This window comes from Delphinapterus leucas, chromosome 12, assembly GCF_059928025.1.
Source record: "Delphinapterus leucas isolate spDelLeu-1000000601 "Yukka" chromosome 12, BTC_Dleu_Yukka2, whole genome shotgun sequence".
NCBI classification, from domain to species: Eukaryota; Metazoa; Chordata; class Mammalia; order Artiodactyla; family Monodontidae; genus Delphinapterus; species Delphinapterus leucas.
Window position 1 is genome coordinate 45,883,616 of NC_143140.1, and position 23,898 is coordinate 45,907,513.

At 46.5% G+C, this 23,898-nt stretch overlaps 1 pseudogene; it reads right to left on the bottom strand.

The window, feature by feature from the left end:
- Positions 1-15,216: 15,216 nt before the first annotated feature.
- On the bottom strand, positions 15,217-18,014 carry LOC149747875 (uncharacterized; annotated as a pseudogene).
- Positions 18,015-23,898: the final 5,884 nt, after the last annotated feature.

Sequence of the window (23,898 nt, forward strand, 5' to 3'; positions counted from 1 at the left end):
TAAGATAGCTAAAACTCTTGATAAAATATTTTTTAAATGTCTTTTAAAATATATCACTGAGCTTGCACAAAAGGGAGGGATTTTTCAGATCCCCAAAAGTAAGTGAAAGCAGAAACCCTGGTAATTAAGCAAGTTCCAAAGCCAGCTTTCACCCTGAAACTTTCTGTCAGACTCTGGAGACCCTGAATCTCAACTCTGAGATGAAGCTCAGGGATTGCCCAAGGTGGGGAACCTGCTAGGAGAATCCTTACATAAAGCTGAAAACACAAAGGGCTACATCCTCAGTGTAAAGACAAATTTAAAAAAATAAACCCTGTCCCAAAGAGGGGTGTTATTTCAAGGACATTTGCCTATCTTAATGTTGATGCCGGGAGGACAGAAAGAAAGAAAAAAACTTCCCTAAGAATTTGGAAGCACAACTAGGTCCATCACAGGAGAGCTTTCTACCTGAATTCATACCACATATGTGGCTCCCCCAAATTTTAAACCATAAAATAGAGTATTTCAATATAAAAGGATCCCAAGTTGGTAGTACAACCAAGTAACTCAACCAGAAAGAGCAAGTGCAGATCTTCCCTGCACAAATTCATTTCCAACTTTGGCCTTAAAGAATCCCCAGAGATAAAGTGCCAAGACAAATGAGAAGATCACAGAAGAAAAATGTCATAAAACCTAGGAAGAAACATGGTACCATGAAGTGAAGACCAGAAGAAGCAAGCAGCAGACATCAAAAGTGGTCTTGCAAAGACATCAAATATTGACATTAGTGACCAAATACCAATTTTATATGATTAATAAAATAAAAGGGGAGCTTGAAAATATTAGCAAGGAACAGGAGACTGTAAGGGATATCCAAGCAGATCTGATAGGGAACCAAACAGTACTTCAGGAAATGAAACAAAATAATTTTTTAAATGGAGGAGAGGGGCTTAAACAGCTGTTTAGACCCAATGAAAAAGAGAATCAGTGAACTAGAAAATATATTTAAACATTTTCCAAAATACAATCCAGAAGACAAAGAGACAAAAAACATAAAAGAGATGTTAAGAGTTTTATAACTCCTAATCAGAGTTCATGAAGGAACTAATAGAGTAGGGCGAAAGCGCTTTCCAAAGAGATAAAGTGATAATAATAGAGGAGGATTTTCCAGTATTGTTAAAGACCACAGTGCTCAGATTCAGGAAGCCAAGTGAATCCCAAGCATGATAAATAAAAGAAATCTACATATAGAACTATGATTGTAAAAATGTAGAACTCCAAAAGGGAGGGAAAACTTTAAAGGTAGACAGGAAAGACAGAGCATCTGTAAATGTGCAGCCTTAGACCTAATACTGACTTTTCAACAAAAAACAACAGGAGCTGGGACTTCCCTGGTGGTCCAGTGGTAAAGAATCCGCCTTCCAATGCAGGACATGGGTTCGATTGCTGGTCAGGGAACTAAGATACCACATGCCGTGGGGCAACTAACACCATGTGCCACAACTACTGAGCTTGCGCGCCTCCACTAGACAGCCTGAATGCCGCAAACTACAGAGCCACACGCTCTGGAACCCGCGTGCCACAACTACAGAGCCCACATGCCCTGGAGCCTGCATGCCACAACTAGAGAAGAGAAAAACCTGCAGGCCATAACTAGAGAGAAGCCTGTGTGCCACAACAAAAGATCCTGCATGCCTCAACGAAGGTCTCATGTGCCGCAACAAGACCCGATGCAGCCAAAAATAAATAAATCTTTTTTTTTTGAAAAGCAACAACAGGGCTTTCCTGGTGGCGCAGTGGTTGAGAGTCCACCTGCTGATGCAGGGGACACGGGTTCGTGCCCCGGTCTGGGAAGATCCCACATGCCGCGGAGCGGCTGGGCCCATGAGCCATGGCCGCTGAGCCTGAGCGTAGGGAGCCTGTGCTTCACAGCGGGAGAGGCCACAACAGTGAGAGCCCCGCGTACTGCCAAAAAAAAAAAAAAAAGCAACAACAGGAGTGCGCACACACACACACACACAAAGACAGTAGAATCATATCAATGTGCTGAGAGAAAATAACTATGAATCAAGCCTTATATCCCCATGAAATATCTTCCGAGGATGAGTGTAAAATGTACTTTCAGTCAACCAAAAATTGAGAGACTTTAATACTTGGGAGACCCTCACCAAAGAAAAGTACAAAGGATGTACTTCAGAAAGAAGGAAATAATCAGAAAAGATATAGGTAAATATGTGGGTAGATCTAAGTAAATTTGATTGTATTAACAATAATATCTAATCTGTGGGGGGGGGAAGGATTAAGCTAGAACTGGATTCTAGAACTAGAAAAGGATATGTTGAAAAAATTTCTAAGGTCCTCATATTATTTCGGAGGAGGAAAGATGTTGATTAACCTTTTTAAGTGAAAACATTAAAACAGCGAGGCAACCCCTAAAAGAATAAACACACAGAGAATATAACTTCCAAACAAAAAATTCTCAGTGCAAAATAAGCAAAAAAGGAGCAAAAAATAGAAATATAAAGCACCAAAAAGATGGCAGTAATAAATCCAAGTACATATATCAATATTTATAATAATGTAAATGTACTAATATAAATGTCCAGTTAAATGTTGAGGATTATCAAAATGAATTTTTTTAAAAAAACAATTATAAACCGGTTTACAAGAGATTCTTAAAACATAAAGTTATAGAAAGGTTGAAAGTCAAAGGATGGAAAACCAAATATTAACAGAAGAAAGCTAGTGTGGCAAAATTAATATCAGAGAAAATAGATTATGGCCAAAGCATTACTAGAAATGAAAACAGTTCCTACCTAATTCACCAAGATATGTCAAGGGACTTCCCTGGTGGTCCAGTGGTTAAGACTCCATTTCCTGATTGGAGAACTAAGATCTCACTTGCTGTGTGGTAAGGCCAAAAAAAAAAAAGAAGAAGAAAATATGTCAAGTCTACACTCATATGCACCCACAATCATATACTTCATTTTAGCATCAGAGAAAATGCAAAGTTACTGCCATTACCACTGCTATTCAATATTGTATTCAAAGTCCTAACCTGTATAAGTATGACAAAAGTGGAAAATACGTTAAAGCTTTAGGGATTAAAAAAGAAAGATTAAAAAACTGTCATATTTACACATAATATTATTGGCCACATAGAAAACTCAAAGAAAACTATAGGTCAAAATTATTAGAATTAATAAGAGATGTTTTGAATCAGTATATGCTTTCATACAGCAAAACTATAAGAAAATATAATTGTAAAAGAATGCCATTATATAGCAAAAATATAATAAATCTAGGTATAAATCTAACAAAAGTCATGTACCTCATTTACATAGAAAAATTATATCTTATTGAAAAAAACATTAAAGAAGACTTAAATAAATAAATACCAAGTTGTTAGTATGAAGCTTCAGCACATGAAGATGTCAATTCTCCCCATATTGATTAAATCCAATTCTGATGAAAATCCCGGAAATATTTTTTTGTGGAACTTGACAAACTAATTCTGAAATTAAAATGGAAGAACAAAGGGCCAAATATAGCCAAGTATTCCTAAGAAAAAGTACAAGGTAAGAAGAATTGCCCTCCCAGTTGTCAAGACTTAGCATATAAGTTATAGTAAGTAAGAGAATGGGATGCTGGCAAAGGGCTAGACAAAGGGGCCAAAGGAATATGATAGGGAACCTGGAAATAAATCAAGGCATATGTAGAGACTTGCTTTTATAATATAGTAGGCACTAGAGATAAACAGAGAAAAGGTTCAATCAATGGTACCAAGAAAATTTATTAAACAACTGTGAAAAAAAGAAAACCCAAATTGGATCCCTACCTTACCCCATACACAAAAACTCATTCCAGTTGGATTAAAGACTTAGATGTGGAAAGGCGAAACTATAAAAGTTTTGGAAAACGATTTAGGAGAACACCATTACAACCTTGCAATAGGGAAATTCTAGCATATGTGTACAGGAGGCATGCACAAGAGATAGTCTAAGAGACAGAGAGAGAGAAAGGGAAGGGAAGAACCCAAATGTCCACTCCTAGTAGTGAGGAGCAATCACCTGTAGCATGCTCACACAGTGGATTACTATACAACAATGAGAATGAAGAAACCACATTGTGTGAGTGTACCACAATTAATTTAATACCAACATTAAACAGTGGTGGGAGAAAAATCACTGACAACTATGCTATATTATATATTATAATATGATATATATATGCTATATTATTTAGGGATACATACATAAGTAGTAAAATTATGAAGCAAGCAAATGAGTAGAACACAATTCAGGGTGGTGATTATTTCTGGTGTGTTGGTAGGGAGGAGAGATGCAATCCAAGAGGGCACAAAGGAGTCTCCTTGTGGACACTACTGAGATTCTATTTTTTTTACTGTACCTGCTGGGATAGAGCAGTCATTTTATTTTATTCTTTAAATCACACAGATGTATTCATATAGTATTTTATATGTATGATACAATCACACTCAAATGTTAGATATGTTATTTCTAAGATCTTGGCTTCATTCTCTTATTGATTTAAATCTAGTCCATCCCTGGATCAAGTGCTCCTTCTTTTTGGCTTATGATCTGATCTGGAGCTGTACTTGCACCTGCTCTACCATTATCAGAAGTCAGATTTCTGTACTTTTCTGGCAACCTAAGCCTGGGGTTACCAAGATCACCATCCTCCCTTTCCAGCAGTGTTTGCTCAGCCAGCAAGTGTAAGAGAAAAAAATAGCATTTAATTATAATCAGGTCTCCAGGAGCTTCTTTCCTCTAATGATATTCGCATCAAGTGACTCCAAAATAATTCAAGAGAGTAATTTAAGCCCTTGAAAGCTAACCAGAGTGAGTGATGGAAAGGCCTGATGCCAGTACGTTACCCCTTTCAGGGGTTGAACTTATCAAAATTACCTAGTGTTCCCCTCTCAGAAGACCTTCATCTGTAAAACAGAAATGATAAGCAACCATGCTGGGTGCTCTTAGAAGCTGTGGTCATAAGCTTTCTATTAACAGACAGTAGATCCTGTCATCAATTCTGTCTAAACCTACACATTGCTGTTAAATGATTCCTTCAATGTCGAAGTTTTATCACTCTGACTCATACTTCTATTTTCTTTTTTCTTCCTAATAATGTGACATCTCAGACTTTACACCCTCACTCAACTTTTGCTGACATGAACACACTCAGCATAGTCATACTTGCCAATAAAGGTCAAATACTATATTTTTTGGTAGGTTTTAAGAACTTTCATAATAATAAGCAAAAGGTCCTGTCATTTATTTGATTTGAATTTGCAAAGGCAGCAATAAACTAAAGGAAGACATACTGAGAATTGATGGGGAAAAAAATGTTGATTCCCAAATTTATCTTCTGGAAATTCAAAATACACAATGGAGTAACAGCTGTTCTAGATTTCCACCAGAGATCAGCTATTATTGAAATTCAAAGTTGTGACATCTTTAGATAAATATTTGCCTTTGACTTTCATTCAAGAGAAATCTAGAAGGGCTCACAGTCTGGCCCAGAGAAGATAATTTTAAATCTACAGTTTTAAACTGGGGTTGAAAAGGAGCCCAGGTTGGACTCTGCCAGCAGGTCTGTCTGCTGCTATTGTTTTCTGTTGTCAATGTCTAGGACTTTCTGTCTCCAGCCATGTTTCAGCCTATCCTCAAAGGATTTCCTCACCCCTCTTATTGAGCCTGCCACAGATTCGGTACGTGCCATCAGAGCTCCTCTCTCACTGTGCCTTCCCTCTCACTGTGCCAATACCCTGACCTGATGCCTTTGGAGGGTCTCTATACTAAACCCTAGCTATTGAAGACTTCAGTTAGCCAGCCTCAGAGCACACAAGTGCCTACAGGTCCAAGAGCAGAAGCATCCCCCATGAAATAAAAACATTGGGATATCATCTCTTAGCACATGCCAGCCCTCCACCCAACAAATGGCTTCCCTTACACCAGCACGTAGTCCCTCCTCCCTGTTGATTCACTTGGGAAGCCGGTCTTCTAAGAAGAATGTGGCCTTTGCACTAACCACATGGACTGGGTTGTCTTGTATGCAACCACTGCCAACCCAGCTTACAACAGTGTCAGTTAAAGAGACTTCTGCACTCATTCTCCTATTTTGAAAGGAGAGAAACAAGAGATGAACTCCTGGTCCCTCCATATGTGCTTTTCAGACCAGTGACAATATTAATCCTACAATTTGGTTTTTTAAAATTACTGTCACTTTTAACACTACCATGTATCTGCAAAGTAATTAGATATCTTGTCCCATATGTTACATGGGCAAGTCCACCTCATAACTTTACAGAGGGATGGTGACGCCTTCCTTTGGGGCCCCCATCCTGGCACCCCTTCTCCCCCACCTGCTTATTGATTTAGGAGTCAGCCTTCCTAAATTGTGTGTAAATTGAGGGCAAACTCGTTTTAGTCTCCCTCCTATCAGGACCATAGTAGTTGTTCAGTAAATATCTGATGAACGGTCACACCTCCCAAGGTCTTAGAATACCAAGGGTACGTCTCTTTCCCTTCCTCCTAAATCACCTGCCAGCACTTCCCCCAACCTGGTGCCCCCAAGCCTCACCACGGTCCTTGCCATCACCCCGTCCACGTTTTTCTGAAGCTACTACTCCTCAGCCAGGGATCTAGGGTCCTGCCCGGAAGGTGGGTGCAGCCAGGAGGTGGCAGCGGAGGGGGGGACAGGGATGCGGCAGCCACACCCGCGTCCCCTCCCACTCCCGGGCTCCCCCACGCCCCTCTCCTTCCAGTTTCCCCCCACTACAACCCCACCCTCTGCAGCAAGGAGGCAAAGGAGCAAGAGGAGAATCTTGGCCGCAGCCCCCTCCGCCGCCTTATAAAAAAGAAATTGACTTTTGTTTGGAGTTTGTGAAAAGTGGGGCTCGGGACCCAGTCAATGGGGCGCCCCGCGGTGCGGGCTGAGTGGAGCTAGCGCGAATCGCTCAGCCGCGGCCCCAATTAATCCGCCCTTTGTGCGGCCCGCCCGGCCGCCCCCGCCGCAGCAGTACCAGCGGCCCATTGTTCGGCCTCGCCGGGCCGCGGGATTTACCCTTTTCAAACAGCCGGTTTTGTCCACGGCAGTTCGAGCGGAAGTTTCTCACTGACAATTTGCCCCAAATAGATAGATTTGTCAGAAGCGACCTTCGGGAAGGAAGCAAAAAGCCACCGGCCTGAAGGTTGGGGCCGACACTCGGCGTCCCACCCGCGGCCGCGCCGCCCTCCGCGCCCCTAGCCCGGCGGCCCGAAGCCCCTCGGGGATCCGCGATCCCCGGCACCTGCTGAGCCAGACACTTCGTAGACCTGATCTCCATTTATCCGTCTGTAAAATGGAACAGCTTGTCGCTTGCAAGCCGTTAAGTCCAGCGCTTTGGGTCAATTAGCGTGGACAACGTTCATTTCCTCTCTCTCCTCTCACCTCCTTTTTAAAAAACTATAAGGAAAAAAAAAAACCTAGCAAGACCTCAGGGACGACGTGAAACATTCTTGAAGGTGGGTCTTGGTAACAAGTTCCGGATGGTGCACGTGTTTGTTTCTCTTCTGCCCTCCGGCTCCTCCTTAACAAAGATGTCAACCGTGCTAAATCACAGGTGGGGTCTTTGTAAGACCGGCTATTGTCCTCTCATAAGTCAAGATATAAAACGCTTTGTACTGAATGGCCCGTGATCTGTAGCTTTCAATTTGGGAGTCGGGCTGTTAGATTTTTTTTTTTCCCACCCACCAGAGCCACTCTTCCCCCAAATGACCTCACTTAAATAAGCAAAATCTAAATGGGGGGGGTGAATCCTAACATGCTGTTGATGAAAAGAATAGTTACTGATTTCTTCACACTTAATGGCAAGTATGTCTTTTAAAATACAGTCTCATACCAAACAGATCTGTGAATTTTAAGCAGAACTGAATTGTATTAATCAGTTGATGGGTTTGTTCATTTTCTATCGCTAGAGGAGAAATACAAAGGTTGGGACTCCACAGCTTCTATTTCTACTGTACTCACTCAGTCTCTTCCTTTAGTCCAGAAAATTTCCTGCTAGCTGCACATGAGAGAAAAGTTAAAACAAAAAAATCTGTTTTTTGTTTATCCATCAGGTGAATACACACTTCAGCATCATACAGAGGAAACCCTAGGTGGTCTTTAACAAGATTTCGGTGGTTAAGAGCTACAATTTAGAGAAGATGACAATACATACACAGTGTCAATAGTATTTAAACAAACATCCCAGACAACAGAATAATGGTTATTAACTATGATGCTTTGGGCTTCTGACTGATTTCCCATGCCTGTCTGCAGCCAAACAGCTGCAGGATTTCCACACACCCCGCTTTTAAACTGTTTATGTGCATCATTTTTAAAATTGCATTTAACAACCATATCCTTCAGAACAGTCCCTCCGTGTGGAACAGAAGTGAATGGTTTAGTAATAGTGACAAAGCCAGTAACAAGAATGTATTTCATGACAAAAAGACTCTAGTTAGAAATCAGCACCTTCAAAAGATTCTACGTCTCGAAATGTGGACCACTGTCTGATTCTGTATGTCCTGCAGCATGGGTTTACATGTCTAAATAAATAGAGCTCTTTAACCCTGCTCAACACTTGCAGTGTTTTCAAAAGTGATTAAATTGTACAACTGTCCTAAAGTGCCCACCCACCTAGGGTTTGAAAATATTAAAGAAATTGAAAGAGAAGTTAAGATTATTTTGTGCAATTCCTTTCTCACTTCCAGACAAATATTAAGTTTTAAAAATTACTTTAGTGATCAGGACATTAAAATGAATACATTCCTTGTACACTCCAAACATGCAACTCCAATCATTATTTAGCTAATGCAACTGGAAAACATATATTTAGGGATCCAAATATGTGCTATTATGAGTGCTTGGGTAATTATACATTATTTTAGCTAATCGTAAATGCATGGACTAAAGTTGAGTTACCTCCACTGTTTTCATTGTTGTTCAGCATCTGTTAAGCATCTGCTCTGCACTAAAGATGGTCAAAACATCAGCCTTCAAAAAAGGCATCTAAATATTTGTATCTTATCTATAGAGAGATACATATACGTTATATGTGGTACATGTGGGCATTTCAAATATCTAATTATTCAACGTCCTGATCTGAAAGAAACACTAGATTTCAGATGTTTCATCTATTTCAAAAACATGTCAGTTACACCTGAAATTTTAGAGACTTGGAGAAATGTCTACAACCTACCTCCTGAGCTGTGCACTGCTATACCTGAAAGCCTAAATCCTCCTTCTCCCAGCAGGCAATCATCTTATGCCCTGAAGCATGAGATCTGATTACCCCTATCATCATCTTAGCTTGCATAGATACAGATGTTATTAACGGCCGTAGTTTATCCAACCCTTTTTTAAAACGCAGCTGCAGCATTTGACTTGGGGACCTCCTGTGAATCCCACTGGTTGACTCCGTCTTGCACAAAACACATGGGGTTTGGGGGAGGGAGAAGAGAGGGGGAGGTTTGTTTTGTTTTGGAGGTTTTTTTTTTTTTTTTGAATCAGACTTCCCTAAATAGCCACTTGGCATCTTTGTAAGTGATGTGAATTCTGAAATTACTTACTAGAATAGGCGGACAACAGAGTACTGTGTGAACTAGATCATTTAGAAACAAAGCATACTAGAATGTATGATGCTTTTCACTGCATTGGCAGAGATCGAATATGTGGTCTTGATATACTTATTGACGGAATAAAGAATAGAATTGTAGTTTATTCTCAAATACGTTAGCCACATTTAAACCGGGCTATCCCGTTTTACATAACAATTGTTTCTACTAGTGTTGAAACAGTAATCTGGATAAAGCAGGTTCTAAACCTGCCGTGGAGGGAATAGAGAGATGTTTTTAAAATCTGAAAGGCCCAGATTGGCAATCCACACTGATCAAATTCTGTGATTAATTGTTCAATCTAATTATTGACCTTTTTCTCAGCATCTACAATTAGTGTCTCTAAGTGGTTCCTCTTGTAGCCTACATCATCCCCTCTACAAAACAGAAAGAGACCTCACACATTTTCTATCCATTTGGACACAGCAAATTTTAAGTACTTGCAGAGGGAGAATGTAAAGAAAAATCTGTGAAGTGGAAGAGTCTGAAGTTCCAGAAATACTGAACTATTGCTTCAAGATGCACAAAACACTTTTCTTAATTCCGATTACTTCACTTGTGAATGAAATTGCCTTAATTGGAGCTTCTAGAGGCCCTTCTGGGAAATGGGAGGTAGCTCAATGCAGTGGAATTAATATTTCAGAGAGCATTAGACTCAGCATGAAGAGATCTGGGTTCTGGGGTTGGCCTTTGTCTCTAGATGAGTGACCTAGTACAAGCTTTGTCTCTAAGGGTCTCAGTTTCCTCATCTGTAAAATGATGAAATTAGATGAGTACTGATCTCTAAGATCCTTTCTGGTTTGTGTGCTGTATAATTCTGGGCTAAATGGGAGCCAAGTTGGACTTTGCAGTTCACAGGAAATTAGGAGTTTGAAGGAGGCTTGGTGGCCAATCCTTCCCTGGATATAGTCTTTCTTGTTTCTCTAGTCATTCTTTTGTTTTAGAAAACCAAAACTGACCTCTTCCCAAGGTTTGGGGGCCTAGAGGACCTGTGCCTGCTGCCTGTCCTCCCCATTGCTGGGGCAGAGCAAAAGCAAGTCCTCCACCTCAAGCCTCAGCTTTCCTTGTGAGTACCATCAGGCAGCGTCACCCATACATTCCACATTTATCAAGCACTGCTGTGTGCCAGAGTGCTAGGGGCTGGCAACCCAAGATGAATCAGTCTGCTTCACGGAGCTCCCTGTCTAGTTGGAGAGCTGAGTATCCCTTATGTCTCCTCTAAACTTTTTACTCTTGCCATTAGGAAATAAGAAACAGGCAGCTTTGTCTCTGCTGACGTATCTTTCTGTGGGACACTATTTTCTTGTTCCTTTGTTCCTGGTAACGTCTGTGGTTGTTTCTGTTTTAAATACATTTCAGGTGAGTCATCTTATAGGGAGGGAGCCCAGGTCTTAACTTAAAGCAATTTGACATGAGAGCCATAATAAATTCTTCCTGCAACAAGGCAGGATATAAACAATTAAAATATTGTATGTAGGAAATAAAGTAAAAGATGGGAGAAAGATGTTTCTATTTGATTGTTCCTGGGGCAAGATGAATATAAAAGTGTAGTGAGACTCTGTAAACTTCTAATCCCCAGCCTGCCCCTAGACCTGAATTTCCTCTGCTGATATGGCCCTAAGAGAGTGTGTGAATAAATGCAGAGACACAATTTGTTATTTGTTAAGAAAGAAAAAAAAAGGAGCCCGTCACACGTGGCCTTTTCTTATTGTTGCTGCTGTTAGCACCAATACTAGATTGTATGAGAGAGGCGGGGTGCTGTTAGTAAGGAGTAACAGACAACTCTTAGATGACAGAGTTCTAGAAAATGTCAAGGAAGAACTCCACAACTCAGCACCAGTTCAGTTCTGGAGCACCTGGGCCTCTTTTCTGGATTGTTCTCAATGTTTCTTTATGAGAAGAGTTAGATAGGAGCCAAACCACTTGTAGACAGATCCACAGCAGACTCAGGAGCAAGCCTGGTGAGATTGCTTCTTGCATTCAGTTAGTGAGCCCTCACTGAGCACCTACTTTGAGCTGGACACTCTGCTCTATGACCCACCTTCTCTCTCACTCCCCATCCACTGGGGAAGCAACAAGCAAGTATAGGTTGAATTATGACCTGGAAGCAAATGAAAATCAACTTTCTCCTTCATGTAAACAAACAAAACTTGTGTCAGGGTCTTTTGGAAACTGAACATCAAACCTCAGGCAACCTTAACTTGTAGGTTTTGCCAGACATTTTCTGGGTCTGGGTATTTCTCAACCCTGCTTGTCCTTGAGGTGAGGGGAATTTTAAAGGAATGAATCTCTAGAGATAGGATAGCCTCTGAGAGGGGGCTGATCACTGGTTGGGGAGGGGAGTCTCTGCTCCACACCAACTTTAGCTTTGCTTGCTGATGGGAAAGCTTTTCCTTTCTACTTTACTGTTTTAATTTAGAATGTTGGAGGGGGCACTTAGTGGAGAAAATGGCACTGTTTTTAAGGGAAGCTAAGTGAATGGAGATCTAGAGGTCAGACCCAAATAATCTGATGCTAGAGGGGTGTCCTGCACCCGTGCCTCTCTCATGCAATCTAATTCACAGGACTCTACTTCCTGCCTTTCTTTGTTGTTCTAAAACATTTTTAAAATTAAGTATAGTTGGTTTACAATGTTTCAGGTGTACAGCAAAGTGATTCAGCTATATATGTATAATCTTTTTCAGATTCTTTTCCGTTATAGGTTATTGCAAGATATTGCATATAGTTCCCTGTGCTATACAGTAGGTCCTTGTTGATTATCTATTTTATATGTAGTGGTGTGTATCTATTAATCCCAAATTCCTAATTTATACAGTAGGTCCTTGTTGATTATCTATTTTATATGTAGTGGTGTGTATCTATTAATCCCAAATTCCTAATTTATCCCTCCCCTTCCTTTCCCCTTTAGCAACCATAAGTTTGTTTTCTATGTCTGTGAGTCTATTTCTGTTTTTCTACCTCCCTTTTTAAATGGATGAGAAAGAGGATTAGCAAGAGAGCGAGCTATACTAGAAGACAGTTTTCAGAGGCAGTAGATTCCCCTAACATATAACCGGTTTTCCAAGGGCATTGACAGCCTTCCCAACTCCACATTGGTTTAGGGTCCCTTGTATATTTTTCCAGAATGTCCTGTGTTTCAGTCCAGTCCAAAGCACTTATCACCTTTTATGAGCCTGCTCTCCCTGTAGACTCCTTGAGAAAGGGGTCATGTCATTAATCTCTGGCACATAGTGGGTGCTCAGTGTTTGATGAATGAGGTGGATTGCTGGATGGACAGAGACCCCTAGATTCCATCATCCTTCTGAAGGTCTTATTTCTTATCTCCTTGACCAAAATGTAAACATCCTGTGATAAAAGATGTCTTCCCTGTGTTTTTTGCTTTGGTTTTGGTTGAGAACTCCATACTCACAAGAGGATAAAGACTATATAGAGGCTATGTTTGGACCTGGTCAGAAAGGCTTGAGAACCTCTGGGGTGTGGTCACACCCTTTCCAAGCCAACTTTATAAACTCATCCTTGAACTTAACATCTTGTCTCTGTTAAAAGGTATTTCTGAGATACATGGCATTTGCCCCTCATCAATCACTTCTCTTTGTGGACTCACAAGAAAAATCTTTGAAAGTTAAGGTTGAACAGGACTTAATCATTTTACAGATAATGATCTGGAGCCCAGAGAGGTCTAGTCACTTGTCCAAATTTACACAGCTAGTTGGGACAGAGCCTGAAGCCCCACCTCCTGGCTTCCAGTGATTAGCCTTGCTGTGCCTCCAGTGACTTCTTGGGAAATCTGCAGGCTACATTCACCTTCATTCATTTGCCCAGTGTTTATGCAGCACCTACTGTGAATCAGGCAGCGTGCTCGAGCCTATGGATAGGAAGATGAAAAGTAACAGTCCCTACCTTGAAGAGTCTTTCTTCTCTGAGCTGCGACCACAAGAGTCCCAAGTTTCTTACACCTTAGATCCGAGGTCCCTGCGTCCTGCAGCAGCTTCCAGTGAGTAGAAGCCAGCGGACACTGGTGCCAGGCTCCTCCTGGACCTGGTGGGCAGCTGGGCCCTAGCCCCTCCCGCCTACCCTGGATCTTGTAGCTGCTGTTGCCACTGAACCAATCATGCCAGAAAGTCATCATGATGATTTCAGAACTGCATTGTGAGTTATGCAAAGCGCGCGCATAATTACAGCCAGGAGGGCAGAACATGCTGTGGGTGTGTATGCGCATGTTGTGTCTTTTGCCAGGGCTGGATGGTGTGTGTGTGTGTGTGTGTGTGTGTGTGTGTGTGTGTGTTTCTATTCAGTGGAATTCTTCTTGCCACCCTGCTTGATTCAAGACTGGTGGCGGGAGTAAGAAGGGATATTCCCATTTTGACTTTGAGACAATTTGGTAAGCCTCGGGAGTATTTTCCACGAGTTTTGGTGCCTACAACTGAGTCAGTAGGGCAAGAGTGTCTGGAGTAGGGAAACCGGTGGTTTGGACCCTCTAGAACCATAGTCCTCCTACCTCCAAGCCCCAGCACCCGCACAGCGGCTTCCAGGTCTCCTAGCCACAGACTCCTAAACTTCTCCCCTGGAGACAGACCTGGGCCTAGTCTTCCACGCCGGCCTTCATCTTTGACCTTCATCTTAAATTACTCTATAAAGTTCTTCGGCCTGAACCAAGCGCCGCCCTTTGCGTCCACGTGGCGGTGGTGATGGTGGTAGCGGTGGGGGGTGGTGGCAAGTGTCTCTCTGGCGTAAGCCGGAGCCCCAGGCTCCAAAATGGCACAGTAACTGTGTTTCTCAAACGCCGCCGGGAAATCATATACTTTTCTAGGTGCGGAGTTCGAGTTTGCATCACGTCTCGGGCAGGGCTAGCTGAGCACAAGTCTGCCCAACTTGGTTGTCAACAATGTTGACTTATTGTCCTGTCTCCTAAAAATCCCCTCAGGTTTGTGACTTTGTTCCACATTTCCCTGATCTCGTCCCACTTCGAAAAGCCGAGGAGGGATAACTTGGGAGGTAGTTGTCCCCTTTCTTGCTCTTTCCGAGTGTCCCCAGGCCCGAGTCCTGGTCGCTGCGCGGCACTAGCAAGGACGCGGGCTCTGGTGCGTGGCGTGCGTGGACGGGGGCTCCAGGCCCAGCCCAGGCCGCGGCGGAAAGTTGCGGTCACGTGCTGCGGCCGCCAGCAGGAGCGCACAGCCTTCGCCCCTGAACCTCCGGGGCCGAGGAACTGCGGCGCCCTCCGAGGGTCCGGGGGACGCAAGCACTCACTTGCACACACATACTCTGATCGAAAGCCCGGGTTGACACCGAGTCTGGAGAAAGTGGGACCGGGAGCGGGCGGGTAGAATTGCGGAGTGCTACTATCTGTTCACCTCCCCCAGAGCTTGAGCGGAGGGCGGGAGAGCAGGAGGTGTGACCCTTGACCTTTGGCCAAGCCCACGCCAGGAGGTGAGGCTGGCAAGCTCTTGTTTGACAAGTTCAAGCTGCTGGGAGAGCTTTAGTAAGAATTAATCTCTTAGAGATCGGGGATCACCGCTGTCTAGGCGTGCGCTCTCCCAGCGCGGTACAGGATCCAGGGCAGGAGAGAGCACAGGAATCGCGGGAAAGGCGGGCGGGAGGAGTAGGGGGCTAAGGCGGGGGAGGAAGCTCTCCAGAATCCCTGGACCCTGAATTGGGGCGGTGGGGGGCAAGCGAAGCCCACTGGGGACGGGCAGCGGGAGGGAAAGCTCTACCCTCCAGCCGCTCCAGTGCAGAAATAATGGAGGCGAAATAGCTTCGCCCTGCTCCGGATGGGCTTTACTTCGGCAAGCCGGCGGCACCCTCCCGGCGGCTGGTGCCCAAGTGGACAGCGCGAAGGCCACAGGAACGCGGAGCCTCCGGCAAACCCCATCCCAGGCCCCAAATACGCACACAGTGTCCTCGCCTATAACGTTCCGTAGATAGTTGCAAAATGAATAATTACTCACCTTGGACCAGATCCAAGTTTTACCCAACAGAAGGGGCACGAGACCAAGAATGAACCAACTCACATGGCCATATCCGGCGCGCACAATCACACACAAACACACAGCCACCCAGTTCTTCCACGAATCTGTCTGGCGCTCTGGAGAGAAGGGGGAAAGCGTTCTGAGAAAGCTCCAGCTCCCCTCCCCTTCCCCCTTGCCATGAAATATAATAATTCATTTTTATTACGAGAGCAGCACTGTCCTCACCATCTCGCACGCACAGAGCCACACTCCCTTATTCATACTCTAACTCCTCAGCTCCGAGAGCGCCTGCATTTTCTTTGGGAGCCGCTTGGAGGTTCATTAATATCATTAGCATTTAACCCCCTCCCTCTTTCCATCCCCTCCCCGCACATGGCTGACGTCAGACCCCGCCAGGAGTTGGGGGAAAAGCTAAGTGGGCCAGGGACGCCCTATTCCCCTCCCCGTGGCTGCCTGTCAGAGCGCTTCTGGAGATATTACAGGGGACCCAGTCCGCAGCGACAGGCACAAAGTCACGGGGTAATGAACTTCGGGAACCCTTTGCCGCTGCGTGCTTGGCTCTCCCCGGAAACCGGGAGCTGGCCTCCTGTTCCCTCGGAAGACTTCCCAGCAATCTAGTTTTTCCCACTCCGCGCTCGGATTTGGGCAGCGCGGAGCCCATCTGCCTGAGACTGCGGTTGTGTGTTTCCCTTCTTTCCGTAAAAGAGCAGCGGTCTGTAGAGATCTGCCCACACTCTGCCTGCCTAATGTAGAGGGAGGAACTGAAGACTGAGAGACAGGAATGGGGAAAGAGAGGGATTTTGCCCTTTTTGCTCCGTAGAAAGACCATTTTCGTGTCTCCATCTCTGTTCTTCAATACCCTTCTCTTGCCTGTCCTCCCTTCTCCCTCGATCTGCCTGTCCGTCTCTCCATTTGTCTGTACATGCCTGTGTCCATACCAAGCAACATTCCCAGCAGCTGCGGTTTTGCAAGAGGCGGGAAGAAACTTAAGGATGCTTAATTTTCCACTGTGGAACGAATTCTGAGCGCCCGGGGAGCAGCGCAGCGCGCAACCGACACCCACCTGTCCGGCCCCGGAGCCTCCCAGGCTGGAAGGCGGCTGGAGAGCGGCGGCGCCCGGCGGCGAAGCGGGCGTTGCCGGCCGGGACTCGGGCAGCGCCCACCAACCGCTCCGCCCCGGGACCGCCAGCATGAGCAAGCCGGCCGGATCAACAAGTGGGTACCTATCGTGCCGCTGCGGGGCTCAGGCGCGCAGGCTGGGACGGACGGGCGGGCGGGGTAGCCGGGGAGGTCCTGCTCCGACCTCCGAGACTCCGAGCCTGGGAGAGGGACTCCAGCGGTGTGTGCGCTTTGGCCCAGCTCCTTGTAGACCATGAGTCAGTGCCTTTCGTGGTGAGGGAAGAACAATTTCGTTACCTCTGGATTGCTTGATTCCCCCCTTTCTCTGGTATGGTGGGAAGGTTGCGACCCAGGCCGCCCAGCAGTCCCGCGAGTTGCCTCCACTTAGCCGCCAGGTGCGGGGAAGAGGGGGTGGAGGCGGCGGGGGCGGGAACTAGGCCTCAGCCCCAGGCTGCAGCACAATAACACGCTCGCTCAAAACTCCGAGCTCCAGAGCGCAAAAGCAACTTTGCGCAAAGCGGATTTTGAATGGAATGCTTTGCACCCCTTTTCTAGCTATTTCAAATAATCCTGCAAATTGGGAAGCAGAAACAATTTAAAAGTCACATTTTCCTTAATCCTAAATCCGCGTAGGTCATAACTGGGGAATTTAAAGTATGGCGAACCGCTCTAGCAAAGAGAGGACCAAATCCCTAATCCCAAGGAGTTTTCGAGCGAGAGCTCGGCAGAGGCAGGAGAGTGCGGCCTGTTCCCCTCCGCGCGCTCGTCTCCTTCCTTAACCCTGCTTAGCTGGAGGCTCTCCCTTGGAACGCCAAGTCGTGGCTGATCTCTAACCGCCCCTAGACGCCGGAGTGCAGGTCTGAGTGTATGTGCGAGGGCTTTTGCGTGCTCCTTGCCTGCGGACCCTGAGAATGTGCAGGCCAGAGCCGGCGCTGGGCCGGCACGGCCGCAATGCCAGGGTCTCCATGGGGCATTTCAGTTCCCGCCTTCCGGTGGCCCGGGGCTGCAGTTTCCAGGGTCCAAGGCTGGGGGTGGTCGCTGCCGAAGTCCCCACATCCCGGAGTGCTCCCGCCGCCCTTGTCCTTTTCGCTTATAGCATTTTTGGTGCTTGTGCTTTTCTCAAACACCCCCTCCCCTCACTCCCGCTCATTGTCCCGAGCCTTTGAAAGTTGGGAGAGTCCGAGATACTTCTGAGGACTGATAATGAAGTCCCACTTGAGTGGAATGCAATTCCTCCCCTCCCTCTCAAGAAGTGGGTTGTGTTTTTATTTTGTCCGTTTGTTTTGGTTTTGGGCGCTGCCATTTTAAAAATTAAAGTGAACGTGAACAAGAAGAAAAAAGGAGAAATGTTTGGAACTAAGGCGGAGGGAGGAGAGAAGGAATCTCAGCTGCCTTCCGAATCAGAGCCGACCCTGGCGGAGGACTGGAGTTTCCAGTTAACCTCGGGCCTACCTGGCCCTCGCTGTTCGAATCTCTGGGAAAGGAGGCGAGCTCGCATATTTTTTGTGGCCCATGTTGTGGCGTGTGTGCGTCCTTCCCAGGAGGCGCAGAAGGAAAGCCTTCCTGGTGCATTCCGAGCCTCCACCGCAAAAACTGAAGCCGGCAGGCCTCGGCAGGCCTCGGTGCTTGCTTGCCCTGTGACAGGTCCTCGCCTCCTTCCCTGGAAGTAAGGAGCCTCAGACCCCTCGCCCACTTGGGGTGCGCAGTCGCCGGGGTTGAGGAGCCTTGAAAAGTGAAGCCTCGGAGGTGAGGGAAGGGGCGGGCACGAACTGGGTTCGCTGGGAACCGCGCCCGCGTGCTGTAGATGGACTAGGACGCAGGCGGGCCGTTCGGACTTTTAGGAAAAAAGGCAGAATGACACTGGGGAAACTTTGGAGCTTTCCAGCTTCCCAAGAGCCTGAGTTGGGCCTCCTAAGCCTCGAGCCCGACGCAGGTCCGGACGCCTCCGCAGGAGTTTCTCAGGCCCGCAGAACAGCTGACCCCGCCCGCGGCGCCGCGCCATCCAGGCCTTCTCCACACCGGTGGCGGCAGCGGGGCCCAGGCCTGCGGCCCTCGGGCCCCGAGCAGCGAGGGGGTCGGCGCGCAGCGGGCGAGGTCAGGGCCGAGCCCGGCCGCGAGGTCTGCAACTCCCGCCTTGCTCGGATTCGCACGGCTGGAGAGCAGAGCGATGTCACCCGGGAGACCGCCTGGGTGGTAACAAGACCCCGGCCAGTCACCCCTGCAGCCCAGACTAACTTCTTTCAACAGCCTCTGATGGTAATTACAGTAATCGAAGCTGCCATATATCTTTAGGCAATTATGACACACAAAAAGCCCCGAGGGGACCCCCTGGCGAGGGAAGTTAAGAACGGTTTTCCAGCCTCAGGAAACTCCCGCCTGCCTCACGTCGGAGCTCGCTCGACTTGCTAAATGAGGGGAGCTTTGCAACGGGGTCAACCAGCTTGTCTCGTGACCCAAGTCACCTTAACGTGGCTGGGTGGCGGAGTCTGAGGCGCACACCCGCTCTGCCCCGGAATTTTCGCGTCCTCCCCTCTGTGCCCCGCCCCAGGTGGGTACGCCTGTCTCTAATCTGCCCCGGGAGCCTCGGCCCGGAGGTTTGCGCTGGGGCAGGGCCGCCCTGCCGCCCTGGCGGCCCCGGGGGGCCGTTGGTCTAGAAGCCCCGCCCCTGGAGCCCGAGTAGCGTCGCCCGCCCCTAACTGGTCCTCCCTCCACCCCGTCGGGGTTCTCCAGAGATGCATGTCCCTGGCCTCCCGTCTGGATGGGGGGCGGGAAAGAGAACCCCCACCACTGCTCCTCCCACTAGCTCATCTTGGCATCATCAAAACTGCCACCGGGAAGAGGACAGCTGGGACGACAGGATGGCTGGACCCCAAACACGGACCCCAGCTCAGCCAGAGCGTTATGCAGAGGAGAATGGTTGCAAAATATGGAAACCAAGTTTACTGCTTTCCAGAGTGAGGGCGGCTGCTGCGCGGCTGTTGAGTTCCCTTGGGCGCAGTGACAGGTCCGAGGGGGTGAGGGACAAAACCCGATGTCGCCTCCCCTGGCTTTCTACAACCCCCTCCTTCCCCCAGCACAACCTCTCCTCCCACCCTGCGGGAGAGGGGGCGCCGAGGCGGTGGTCGCCGCGCCGCGCGCCTCCCCCGCCGGCCTTTGTCGCCATCCGAATTCCCATGCTACTTTTTTTGACGGGTCACTGGTGGCTCTATAGGCAGGTGCTACGGCGGGGTTGTAATTGCCCGGGCCGAGCCTGGTGGTTACCAAACCCCCTCCCCAACCCTGCCGCCCGCGTCCTCCCCGCCCCCACCCCCTGCAGCTCCTCGACGGCCGCGGTCGGGGGTGCGCGCCCGCCCGACGCCTCGGAATCCACCGGCGAGTTTCCACCCTGAGGCCTCGGGCCCTTTCTGCGCGGCGCCCTCGCCTCCCCTACTTCCCTGGACCAGTCGTCCTCACCCTTGCCTCCCATCACCCCAGCCTAATCGTGGTCCCTAACCTGAGCGCTCCGGGAACAAGGTGCCAGCTTCACAGAGGCCAAGCCGGAGGCCGCCCGGGCCCAGACTGGAGGCCTTCGGGCCGGTAGCAAAGGGAACATTAAATGTAAAGAAGTTAATTATTAACTAGTATTGTTAAATATCATCATCATCATTATCAAAGTATTAATTAAGTTAACCCTTTATTTAACACTCCCTTTTTTTGCACGAGGAAGGATTTCAAAGTTCTTATGAACCACTTCAGGCTTGTTGGACCCTTGAACCTTATAGAAAAATAGTTCCCTCCCTTATAACTTTTCGAATTTTACCCTCTCCCTAACATTCCTCTAGGGTCCGCGGCCATCCCAGGCTAGAGGGGATTCCAAGGCTATTTCTCTTAAGTCAGGCGACTGTCGAGGCCACGGAGGGTGGGGGCAGTTTAGGGAAACCAGTCAGATCTTTGAAAGAATCAGCCTCAGACAGCGGTGGAAAAACAGAAAGCAAGGGACCCCCGCAGGATCTAGTGTGAGAAGGTAGGGCTTTAAGGAGGAAGACGTTGGGGAGTCGGGGCGGAGGGGTGTCGTCCCACCCTAACCTGCCAGGGAATCGACCTACTTACAACACTCTCCTCCTACTTGCCTACCTCGGTGCTGGTTACTTTGGGGAGAAAAATTTTTTTTTTCCTAAAAGAAATTATTTCTCAAAAGCGATCCATCAAGCATTATTTTAAATAGGTAAAGTGAAAGTTGGGCAATTACCACTACCCTTATTATCATTAATAATCCTAGTATTAGCATTACAATAATAATCCTAATAATAACAACCGCCCGGCAGCTCAGAGAAAACTCGATTGCCTTCCAGCTGCCATCCCTGGTTCCAGCCGTGTTTGTTTTTCTTCTTTTCCCTTTTACATTTCAAGTTTGTCTCCTCGCGCGCTCACTAACAACTTTCTCTGTTAAATGCAAGAGCAGGAGAGGGAGGCGGCCAAACTTTCCGCGGAGCAGAAAGGCAGCGGCGGCCGTGCTGCCGCCCTGGCCTGCTGTAATCTTTTATTCCAAAATGGGTTTCGGCGATTAGAGGAGACCCAAATACATGTAGCGGTGCATGAATAATGCTCATTGTAGGAAACTGACACTTGCTCAAGGAAAAAAAGTTTGGCTATAAAATCACTTCATTATTTGCTTTTACCGCAGCTTCGGTGCTAATCCCTTCAGAGGTCAGATTGCTTAGCATCTCTCTCTCCCTCTCCCCTTTCCTCCTTCTCCGCCCTCCTCTCCCTCTCACCCCATCCCCCCTTCCCTGTCTTTCCTGCGATTTCAGGCCGTATTTTAGATATCCCCTGTAAAGTGTGTGGCGACCGCAGTTCGGGGAAACACTATGGGGTCTACGCCTGCGACGGCTGCTCGGGGTTTTTCAAACGAAGTATCCGAAGGAATAGGACGTATGTCTGCAAATCTGGAAACCAGGTACCTTAGCAGGGCTGCGCTGCCCCGCTCCCCTCTGCCGCCTCCCCTTCCTTTGTTTGTGCCAAGGCCTCCTCTGAGTTTCCAAGCTGCTGAGGAGAGACTAGGCCCTGACCTCTCCTTTCCTCTCCCCTCCTTCCTGCCTCAACTCTCAGTGGCCCTTTTGCTTGGGAAAGGCAGAAAGAGGCAAGGGAAGAGAGCTGAGTTTGAAGGAGGAAAGCTGAAGTCCCAGCGTCTCCTTACACCCCCTATCAATCCCTCCCCCCCTTTTTTTAATCCTCTGACAGTTTTTGACACTGGGTAAGGCCCACACCCAGTGACTATAAAGCCAGCCCAGAGGACCTAAGGAACTTTAGAATCTAAACCACAAGTGCAGGCAGGTAAAAGGACTATTTTATGTCACTGCCACCCCAGTCCCATTCCTAGCAGCACCTAAGTTCAGTGCTCTGACCCAGGTCTGTCCGGGCAGAAGTGAAAGGCACAGGGCATTTCAGTCAGCGAAGTGAGTGTTGGCTAGTTGGAACAGAGAGGATGTGCTGTATGAGGGGCTGTGCCTTCGACTTCAGAGAAGCAGGGCTGCTTGGTAGTGGGCAGTGGGGCTTCAGCACCCATGTGACTTTAGTTGGGCCTTGTCAGAAAAGGGCAGAGTGAGCAAGAAGAGAAGGTGCCCAAGGAAGGAAACTGGGAGCCTCTCCACAGTCCCCAAATCTTCACTTTCTCTGCTTCTCTGGTTGATTCTGTTTTGATCTTGAGCAGGCAGAACTGTCTCAGAGAGACAGAAGAGTAGGGGCATGGGTTGAGTGTGAGCCAGAGCTTCCAGAAAGAGTGAGCAGACCCCTCCCCCTGACTCAGCTTCCAGCTCAGTAGTAGGTTTATTTCAGCCTAGGAGATCAGCCTTTTGGTCCCACACTTGGCCTTCTCCTTAGCCAGGCACACAGACCCTAAATACAGAGTGACAATCTCCACTCCCAAGAAGATCCTGGCGAGTGCAGTAATCAGAAAACATCCTTTGGTAACCAAAATATTAAAACGTTTTCACTAATTAATATATATGATACACATATATACATACACATATATTGTCTGGTGCTAGTGAATTGTTTATCTTTTTCTGAACCTATGTCTGCTCATACCAATTTCTGATAGATTTGGATTATCAACAAAAACAAGAACAAGAAGATGCTGCATTTGGATAAGTTATTTTGAACTCTCCAGCCCTGTTACCTGTTTAATTGGGTCCATAGCTCTGTATCAGTTTCTCGCTTCACCATATGGACACATCACATTATATACACACAGGACTGTATCCCATTAGCTCCACAAGAATATGAGATTGCTGTGGGTCATCAGACTTGAGCAGGCCTCTACTTAAGTTATCTTTTACTTTTATGCAATGCACAGAATTGGGGAATCAAAACCTCAGATAATACGCTTGATATTTTCAAAGGGGCTGGCTATCAATTCACACATATTGATGTCAGTCCAAGTGCTTGTAAAGGAGTGTTGATAGACTCATCAGGCATGGTGGTCCTCTTCTTACACAGAGAATGAATGGACCTAGCTGAAGTGCGCATCTTTCTCTCAGGCTCCAGATATTTATATACATTTGATCTGATTTGAAGACACTTTTAGGAACTAATGAAGACTTCTGTTATGCATTAGTATGTTTATCAGAATACTAGGAGGATAACATTTGAGGATAGGCATATGATTGCATTTAATAATAAGTTATTTAAACCTTTTTACATTGAGCTATTACACTGGCCAGCAAAGATGACCTGAAGAATTCAGTTAGGAAAAAAATTTATTTCCCTTCTCTCCTTTATTCTAAGCTTAGGTAAACAGCATTCTAGTTTATTATTAACAGTAACGAGGTTGTTTAGAAATTATTATGAACTTCTGCTCTACCTTTATTTTAAATAAATCAACGTATTTTAAATCAGAGGGGTGTGATCTCATAAAACTGTGTGTTTGAGTGTATAATTTTTTCCTAAGGGATATTTCAGAAAATATGCTTACTCCAAATTCAGAGTATATGAATTTTGAGATTATGAAACAAAATAAAAATACATTTATTTTATTCTCTTTCTTCCCACTGTAAATGTAAAAGTAGCAAGTAGTATAAACAGAGCACCAAACTTCTTATGTATTTACTGTGTATAAAATACACATGTAGACATGACTCTTTATGAATCTATGTATATGTTCTCTCAGTAATAGCACCTAACGCTGAGTGAAT